The sequence below is a fragment of the Raphanus sativus genome, unplaced genomic scaffold, assembly GCF_000801105.2.
Source record: "Raphanus sativus cultivar WK10039 unplaced genomic scaffold, ASM80110v3 Scaffold3758, whole genome shotgun sequence".
In the NCBI taxonomy this organism is placed as follows: domain Eukaryota; kingdom Viridiplantae; phylum Streptophyta; class Magnoliopsida; order Brassicales; family Brassicaceae; genus Raphanus; species Raphanus sativus.
In genome coordinates this window covers 1-9,877 of record NW_026619062.1, presented here as the reverse complement: position 1 = coordinate 9,877, position 9,877 = coordinate 1, and the positions used below count along the sequence as shown (strand labels likewise).

Below are 9,877 nucleotides of genomic sequence, written 5' to 3'. Positions count from 1 at the left end.
ACCACAAAGGAATCTAACGGACGGACGTAGAGAAAACGGCTAGTAAGCCAACTATACCACAACACATGTCCAACTAATCTAGATTTTTCACGAGAATCGTCTTTCTTTGAAGGAGGAACTGAAAACGTCTCGAGTTGTGATAAGGACATCGAGAGATTGATACCGTTGATTGATTATATTCTCTCGTGTCTTCTCGTCATCACATATCCTTAACCTTTTGATTTGTTCTTCTCACCACTGCTTTTACAAAAAAGAAGTTTTGCAAAGTTCAAGCAACGATAGCTTTTGCTCTGTCTATATCTAATTTGAGGATAAGGTTCGTCGGTTTCTAGCTGCGAGAATCCACTGGTAATATTTTTTGGTGAACAATAATCCAATGATTCGACCACTAATTCTCGTTTCAATCTTCAAAGTTCGAAATCAAATTTATAACTGTTGTCATCAATCTTTGAATATTATATATACACGGAATAATTTGATGGTGGTATACGCCCCCCCTAAGTTTCACACTTACAAATTTAATTTAAATCCAAATACATATAAGAAAACTCATTTTTTGATCTTGAACTGAATCCATGCAAATCTTTTGACGTACGAAAAATTAGTTATTTTTGCCACACCTAAAGCAAGTGATTAACCACTATAATTAGATAATCCTGTACAAAACCTATAATGAATGACTTAACTACTAATCAGTGATCACCATCAACTGGTTAAGCATTGTAAATTAACAAACTTGTAGAATCGAAGAAATTACATTTTGTTAGGCTATTTTATGAAACGAATCAAAATAAGACAAAAGAATATTTTATATGATATATGTTTTAGTGTCTTAGATATTGTTGGTAAACAATCGATACATGCGCTTTAGAAGATTCTTCCATTCTCTACAACTAAAAAGCTGAACGTTTTGAATGGTCGTAGTTTTATCATTTTAAAGATGAATAACCAATAAAGATGCTGTTTTAATTTACAAATAAAAATCAGTTACAAAAAAAAAATTACAAATAAAATAAAATAAATATGCTGTTTTCTTGTGAAATACAAGGAACAAAGAGAAAGAGTAATTCCATTTTTTTTTAACATCAGAGAAAGAAAGAGTGATAAAGTTACAAAAAAAAAGAGTGATGACAATTATTTCATAGGTAAGGTAAGTGTTTCAGAAAAAAAATATTCCATTGGTAAAATAGTAACTGATTTGTGGTTTAAGTTTAATAATCAATCAACAAATCCGTTGTCGTCCAGCGGTTAGGATATCTGGCTTTCACCCAGGAGACCCGGGTTCGATTCCCGGCAACGGAGCTTTTTATTTTTGTAATACCTTTGATATTCTTTTAGGGTCTTAGTGAAGATGAATCAGTAGAATAAGAGAAAGGTAGGTAATATTCACGGATTGATATATTCAAGAGAAACATGTAGACAACAACACTGTCCAGAATCCTATATGAATAAGATGTTAAACTATTTACTTTTGTTCCCTGTGACTATTCTTTTGAGAACATACAATCATCAATTCAATGAATGAGTGAGTGAGTGAGATCTGTTTTCAACTTTCACCAAACCAGCAAGTGAAACACGATGAGCTCAAGGCTTGTAGTAAATGACGCTTGGTAAAGGCTGAGAGATGGAACTTGATAAGAATCAAGTGCCTAACGTCGCGAAGTTCGGTACTTGGACCTTGAAGGTCTCTGTAATGAAAGATGAAAACAAGTTCAGTTTCAGACATTTATCCAGGGAGGTCAGGTGAGTCAAATGAAGTCGTTAGAGGCATAATGCAAAAGAGAGTTTGAAACCGAAGAGAGTGTACTTACTTTCATAGAACTCAAATTTGCTCCTGAACCAGGTGTAAGACCTAAGGGGAAACAAGTAACAACAGATAACACAAGTTGAGATTACCACAAAACAAAACCTTTAATACAAACTGTACTGTATAATGACTTTGTACCTGAGACAAACTGCGAAGGCGTAGCAGGATTTGATGGAGTTTGCTCGCCAAACAAAGATCTAGGAGTTGGTGGAGCACCGAAAACTGGTGTATGTGGTGTAGCAAAGATAGAAATCGAAGGTGCTGAAGCAGGTGTGTCAGGAAACAAGCCAGCTCCTGATGTTGGAAAATTAGCTGGAGGTGTCTGTGGAGAATTTGAAACCTCTGGAGTTGCTGCTGAGTACGTAATTAACCCAGCTACTTGTGTTGAGGTTTGTGTACTTGTAGTAGTGGTAGCAGCAGGAGGTAGATGCAGAGTTGGGTGGACCCTCTTAGCAGCAGCTTCTTGTTTTGCTCTTTCCCTCCTATCAGCCTCAAGAAACGGATCATTGGATTCTCCTCTCCGTCGCTGGTCAGCAAGATACGCTCTTCTCATTGATTCAATGTATTGGTGAACATTCTCTACCTGAAACACAACAAAATTCCAAACCGATTACAAGGTGGTTTTCAACATTTGAAGGTTCATTACAACAAAGTTACCTTAGCAGCCACGTGAACAAAGAAGTCATGCACGTTAGACATGACTTTCGGAAGAGACTCCAAAACCAAAACACGTCGACTATACTTGTCAGAATCCAAAGCGAGCAACTGCTCCACCTCCTCAACCCACTGTCTGCACTCGCCTAGATACTTCTCAAACCTCACAACTGTTTGCAGCAGAAAAGCAGTAGGTTTCTTTGGGATCCCACGGTAAAAGTAAGAAACTTGAACTTCTTCTTGTTGAACTCCCTGCGCCTGAGGTTGCTGAGAATCACCACCACTGACAACAACAGCTCCTCCTCCTCCCCCACTTGGCTGTAGCATCATGAAAGAACCAACCGCAACCTCTGAATTACGAAGCAGATCTTTAACAACCAGCATAAGCTCGTGGAGAACAGCTTTCTGTCTGTCCATGGTAGTACTAATCCCACCAAGCTCCTGCAAAATTTTATAAACTTTTAATACAAGTCTAAGAGATAAACCACATAAAGAAGAAGAATAGAGAGGGATCATCCAAGAAACCTGAACAATGCGGCTTGCAACAGACTCGAAACCTTGAGTGGATATAGAAGAATCAAAAAGCCGGCTGGATTGGTCTAACCTCTGGCTTTCGGTTCTGTACTCCATTATCTTCTTCCTAAGAATATTCACACACACAAGCAATAAGATCAAATTATCAGCAACGGCAATGATCTTCAAGATTTTGGCGTTTGAACAAAGAAAAGTTGAAAGAAGAGTAATACTCAATCTCAAGGAGAAGGTTCTGAGAATCGGGATGGAGATCAGTCCATTCGGTGCTGTAACTCGCCGGAGCTTTATCGTTCGTGAACAAATACAAGAGCTGCTGCGGCTGAAACGTCGGTGGTTGTTGCTGTTGCTGCGGTTGCGGTTGAGAGAAGAAGGAAGTGCTCTGCGGTTGCTGCGAGAAGAAGGAGTTGCTCTGCGGCTGAGATACCTGTTGCGGAGTTTGAAACGGTGGTTGAGGCGTCTGCTGCGGAGTCTGAAACGGTGATTGAGGAGTCTGTTGCGGTTGTTGCTGGGGTAGAGAATGGATTGAACGACGACATTGATGGAAGAGACAGACGGCGGAAACGAATCTAGGGTTTGTATATCGCCGGTGAGGATTTTGGAGTCAGAGAGGGAAAGATTTCAAAAGCTCCTCTTTAAAACACTCGAATACGTGGAGGGAAAAGATAGTAGTTAATGACTTTATTTCATATTTTTAACAAACTTAAGGGCTCTTTTGCAAATAAGGCAATATCAATTTCTACTAGTAGAACTGAAGCAAATGAAGCTGATTTATATTATAAATCAAAACAAGGATATTTGGAATCTTTCACAGAGTTTTATTTTCTCCGTGGCTGTTTCTTGGCTGAAGAAGCACCGGTGACAAGTCGGAGAGCTTGGCTTGAGTTCGTGAGGATTGAAGAGGATCTAGGGACTTGTGCTTTGCGATTCTTCAAGAAATCTAACCCTGTTTTCAAGCATTCCGGTGGTGGAATCTCCTTGTATATAACCGTCTCAATACTGCACCCACACACAAGTTAGAGAGATTCGATGAGATCAAATCAATGAGTTGCTTATAGAGTGTGCATGTAAGACACCAAAGAGATTGTATCATTATTTACCCTGAGCTCTTTAGCTTTTTCTTTCTCGGGTGTTTGGCCTCTTCTTCTTTAGAATCCGAAACGTTTTTCTGTCTGCGAATGAGAGAAACTGCCAATTTTAAGACATATGTTTTCTAGTTGAAACTGTCTATGCACAGTGAGAAAGAGATATATTACTTCTCCCGCTCTGCAAGAAAGTCTATAATGTTTTTGGAAGGAACCCCTTGTTTGCAAGAGCTTCAGGGTCTTCCTCATGTTCTTCTTCTTCTTCTTCTTCTTTAATATCATCGAAAGTGTCAATCTTCCGTGACTTCCTTGGCGTTATCTTCTCTGCCAAACGCCTTCGACTCTCTTTCTTCTCCAGGACAACCCTAACGCAGAGAAAAGCAATCTCATTTCAGGAATCAATAGTTACATCTTCCTCCATCAACTCCTAAACGGTTTAAACCCACCACAAGCTCCAAAAGAAGTCGCTTTGATAGTCAAAGCGGATCCCTAATGTCTCTAGCATAACACTAGACATTTAGATAGCTGAGCTAGAGTGAGAGAGGGAAGGTGGTGAGAATACAAACCTAGCCTTATTCTCTCTATGTATCTTCCTCAAGGCTGCATCTTCCAACTTTGCCTGACAGAAAAAAGAAGAAAGCAAAACCCATTAGACGCTTAAGTTAATGCAATTTCGAGTTTACTGTTTTCAGCTTAAATCCACATACAGATGGAAACATATACCTGTTTCCTGTGTGAATTCCTCGGGTGCACCGTCGGAGTCTGAATCAGAGTGTTGTGGTCTTTGTTATCCGACATCTGATTATTATCTTCTTCTTCTTCTTCAACGTCAGACGACACACACTGGTTTAACGGCCTGCAGTTTTCTCAAACAGACGATTTCTATTCTGAGAGTTTTGTTGTTTTTCTCCTTTTTATTGTTGTATTGCTTTTGGGCTCTTGTTACAGCCTTTTTTGTAAGCCCATTCATCTTAAATTCTAATTATCATCTTTGTTTCGTCGTATATCAAAAGCTGGAATAGCTCAGTTGGTTAGAGCGTGTGGCTGTTACCACAAGGTCGGAGGTTCGACCCCTCCTTCTAGCGTGTTCTTTTTGTTTTTCATTTTATACTACCCAGCACTGTTGGATTCACATTCTCGTAGAATTCTCACCAAGACACATTAATCCACTATGAAATTAATCCATATGAAATCACGAGAGATTTCTTGTTTGTTAGTCACTCGCATGTTTTTTTTTGAATAGTGTCATACTACTGTCATCCTAAACAATGAAGTATTGTGAGAATGTTAATAGCTTTCACACGAAAGAAGTTGAGAGGCAAGAAAAAAAGGGTTTATGCTATCAAGCTGACCCAAAACACACATGGTATGAGACAGTAGTATGCTGACCAAAAAAATGGCAAGAGACAAGAAAAACAAATGAGACAAAATCTACTCTAAAAAATGTAAAGACAAATAAATGGTGTACACATATAATAACATTGTAGATAAAACAAATGCGAACATCTCGTAGAATTCTCACCAAGACACATTAATCCACTATGAAATTAATCCACTATGAAATCACGAGAGATTTCTTGTTTGTTAGTCACTCGCATGTTTTTTTTTGAATAGTGTCATACTACTGTCATCCTAAACAATGAAGTATTGTGAGAATGTTAATAGCTTTCACACGAAAGAAGTTGAGAGGCAAGAAAAAAAGGGTTTATGCTATCAAGCTGACCCAAAACACACATGGTATGAGACAGTAGTATGCTGACCAAAAAATGGCAAGAGACAAGAAAAAACAAATGAGACAAAATCTACTCTAAAAAATGTAAAGACAAATAAATGGTGTACACATATAATAACATTGTAGATAAAACAAATGAGAACAGAGAGAAAGTTCATCGTTTTTTTAGAGATCCGGCCGACGGAGTGGGCTCCGTCAGCCACCATCGTCGGTCCGGCCTTATCTGTTCGGCTTCCTAACCGTTTGCTTTTCGATTCTGTATAGTCTCTCTTGTCTCCGTCGCTGCGTCTCCTTCTAGATGGGCGGTCGGTTTTGTTCGCCGCCGTGGCTTCTCTTCTATAGAGTTGAACGGTCGGCTCTAGGTGGTGATTAAAGCGGAGGCTCTGTTTTGCTCCGGTTTTCGTTTTTTTGGTGTCTAGGGTTTGGCTTTGGTTTTCAGATCTGGATGAGATATCGCAGGTTGATTGATGCTTTCAAGGGGCTGAAGCGTTGATGATGAAGGTGGTGATGGCGACGACTCGGGATGAGATCTAGGGCGAGGTCCGATGATGCTCTCCTAAGGTTTGAGTCGAAGCGTTAATGGGAGGTGAGGTGCGTTCCTTCTCCCTTGTGGCTGGAAGCAAGGTCTAGTGGTTTGCTCCGGGGATGGTGACGACTGGTGGACTTCGATCGTACCGTCCGGAGATGTTCCGACGCGGCGACGGTTTGGATCCGGTTCGCGACACGTGTCTCCTTTCCGTCAGGATGGCTACACGTGGGTGACCTATCCTCAGACGTTGGGCCGAGTTGAAGATCGGTTTGTCTTGGTTAATTGGACTCTAGGCCCAGTTTGGTTTTGTGGCTCGGTTTGCCCAGTTGTTGTAGTGGGCTTTTGTTTGTTTTGTTTCGTTTGTAGGGCTTCGGCCCATTTCTTTATTGGCTTTGGCTTTTTATAATATTACGACGGAAAAAAAAAAAAAGATAAAACAAATGAGACAAAGTCTAGTCTAAAAACAAATAAATGCTGTACACATTGTAGATAAAATCAATTGAATAAATTGCTATCTCTCTATTGTTTATTGTAAAGAGCACAAACATATGACTATATATATCCTCTCAGGTCTCAGCCAACCAATAACAATTTTTAACTTTTGCTCTACTTTACACTCCCCAACCCAATTCTATACAGTGTTCAACATTGTTGAAACCTTGGTTCCATCACAAATCACCAAACCTTTTCTCATTGATGCAATAGCAACCTGAAACTGAAGTCATATGGTACTACTTGAACCAACTCCATGAGTGACTCTTTGTTCTTTCTCTCCATACACTTAAGAGCTTCTTCTCTGAGTTTACCACGCAACTGAAGGCAAACCCAATCTAGCAACGATTCAACATCCTTTGCAAAATCTAGCATATACCAGTCTAATACCTTTGGAATCATTAGTTTGTTCTTCTTTGAGATCCCAACAGATGCTTGAAGATAATCTCTCTTTGCAGCTTCTAGCTCTTCCTCTACATTAGCTGCTGTATAAACCCTTACCTAAATAACAAAAGTTGGTGTGTGAAACTACTACTAGAAAGTTCTCCAAATTTGAATCTGTATGATTCTTAAGCACAACTTACAGCAGGAGAGGACCAGCTTCCACAGGCCAGAGCAAAAAGTGACCAAAGGCTCTGACCATTCCAATCCAAATGTGCTATGAGCTCTCAAATCTTCATGTGTTGCAGTTTTGGGACAAGTCTTCTTCTAGATAAAGAGAATAAGAATCAAACTTTGATTAAGCATATACAAAATCAAAGAGAAGAAAGATAAAAAAAAACTTACAAATTTTAAGTGATATGGAAGTCTCAAGATAAAGTGTTCTATTGTGATAGCATTAAGTGAGTGTCCTCCTACAACTATTGTTGCCTGACACAACAAAGACGGAAGATGAATATAATAAACAGGTCACTTACACATTGAACCACCAATGGTGTCCAATTTGTTTTAGAGTATAAACCTTTTGCATAAGGGCTACAACCATCTCAGGGGTCTCAGGGATCCCATGCTCCAAGAAAGCCTATGAAGATAAATTAAAACAAGACATCAGCATTTTTTTCAACATCTTACACGTTCTCTCTATCTATCATACTAAGAAGTCTCCACTTCATCACACATGAATTGTAGGTAATATCCAGAACGCAAGCTTCTGCTGGTGGCTAAGACCATCTAGATTTACAATGGAAAGCTTATTAAGCAGGAACCTGAAAATAGGAACAGTTACACAACATTGAGTTTAGAATATTTCAATCATTCTGAAAAAGATTTTAAACGAGATACTTACTTGAGACGATGGATCAGAATAAAGCATTGATTTTTCTCCCAAGATCAATGGAAGATGCATCAACAGAAACAGACTCTTGTATGCACCAAGTTCTCTTGTTCTCCATTCTGAACAGTTACTATATGGATCCAACACAATGTCCTTGGACGAGCTAATCTTCAAGATAATACTCACTAGCATTTCAGTAATCCTCTGAAACTCTGTTTGCTGCAGTTCCACTTTGCAGCGGTTCCGAGACACTCTCCTGTGCCTTGTCTGGGTCTGCTAATCTATCATCTACCTTCTTAAGTCTCTTATCAAGTGATTCTGTATCCTTCTTGGTCTTTTAAACCGTTACTAGAGGTCTGATTTCTCTTTCCCTCTCACATCCACTGGCTAACACTGCTTACATTTGGTTTAGGCGACGCTTGTTTGCCACTAACTGTCTGATCAGAGGAGAAGAGTTTCCTACTTGAGATGCTTCTGCTGAGACTAAGAGACTGTTGATGCTTTTTCTGAGGAGTGATCATAGCTTTCAACTCATGTTGTGACATGGATTTTAGATCTCTGGTGTTTAGTGCTTCTAACAGGAGAATTCTCCTGTTATTAGGACTCTCAAGGTTCCTCTTGGAAAGAAATGTGAACAGCTTCTTGGTATAGACCTTGTCTGAAGCTTACAACTTGCTCTTTCTAACCGAACTACTTTCCTCTTCAAGAACAGCTACTTCAGCGAGAAGCTCCAGTGTCTTTATCAGATAAAGAAACACAAAATTAAAATACAAAGAACAACAAGTTGATGATATAGAATCAGCATTTGGATCTTACATGTCGAGGGAGATAAGAAGGAAGACGAGGTAAAGCTCCTAAAGGTCTAGTGAAAGCTCTCTCCAATGCTTTTATGGACATTCTCCTCATGTCTCAGCTTCCTTTTTTACTTATCAACCTAATTTATAACAAACAACTTTTTAGACTCAATTTCATCATCAAAATCAAGAAAGTTTTTCTCAAGAACTTATCATCATACATCTTGCAGCAAATCCTTTCTTTTCTCTGTTAGCTCGGCGCCTATTAGCAAGAGACTTCCCTAATTAGCTAGACCTCCATTGCCTTGAGACTCCATCTTCTTCTTCTTCTTCTCTTCCTTTGTGAGTTTCAGAATACCACCAACACGTTACTCATTACAGAACAAAGAAGAAGTTTGTAAAGAAAACTATTGTAGTGGGAAAAGTACACAATCTTCTAGATAATAATTGTATGGATCACTTTCACTGTGACCTGCAGTAACTTCACTAAGAATAACTATTTATTAGAAGGATAAAAAAAGAGGCAAATATTATGTTGTGAAATAGTCCATTTTTAGAAGCCAAGAATCTTAAGAGATCACCAAGAAAGCAAATCAAATTGGATTTACTAGAGTGGAAAATGGTAGAGAGAAGAAAGAAAAGAAGAAAAGAAAGATAAAATACTTGAGTGGTGACATGCTTTGAAGGAGCTTTCATGGAGGAAAGAGCAGCTCGAACACTAGTGTCATAGCTTCTCTCTCTCTCTCTATCTTCAACTTTTACTTTCTTCTCCACTCTAACTGTGATATAAACCCAAGAGAGTGAGACCCCATCAGGATTATAAAAAACAAAACACAAAGACAGAAGTAAAAAGAAGATGAGTTAAATGTTTAAGTATGTGGCTGTAATAAAAATATAGTAGTTACTTACTCTTTGTTTTATGAACACAGAGCGGGAAAACTTGAAGGTAAAGCGACCCGGAAGCAGAGAAATAGTTTAGT

General features: G+C 39.0%; 1 non-coding gene and 3 pseudogenes across 1 annotated transcript; 1 reads left to right on the top strand and 3 right to left on the bottom strand.

Moving 5' to 3' along the window:
• The first annotated feature begins 1,230 nt into the window (after positions 1 to 1,230).
• On the top strand, positions 1,231 to 1,302 carry TRNAE-UUC (transfer RNA glutamic acid (anticodon UUC)). Its single transcript has one exon. It is a non-coding gene; the product is annotated as a tRNA-Glu (tRNA).
• A 62-nt stretch (positions 1,303 to 1,364) lies between these two features.
• On the bottom strand, positions 1,365 to 3,531 carry LOC130506879 (nuclear pore complex protein NUP58-like; annotated as a pseudogene).
• Positions 3,532 to 3,657: 126 nt separating this feature from the next.
• Positions 3,658 to 4,875, bottom strand: LOC130506880 (uncharacterized; annotated as a pseudogene).
• Positions 4,876 to 6,821: 1,946 nt separating this feature from the next.
• Positions 6,822 to 9,676, bottom strand: LOC130506881 (uncharacterized; annotated as a pseudogene).
• Positions 9,677 to 9,877: the final 201 nt, after the last annotated feature.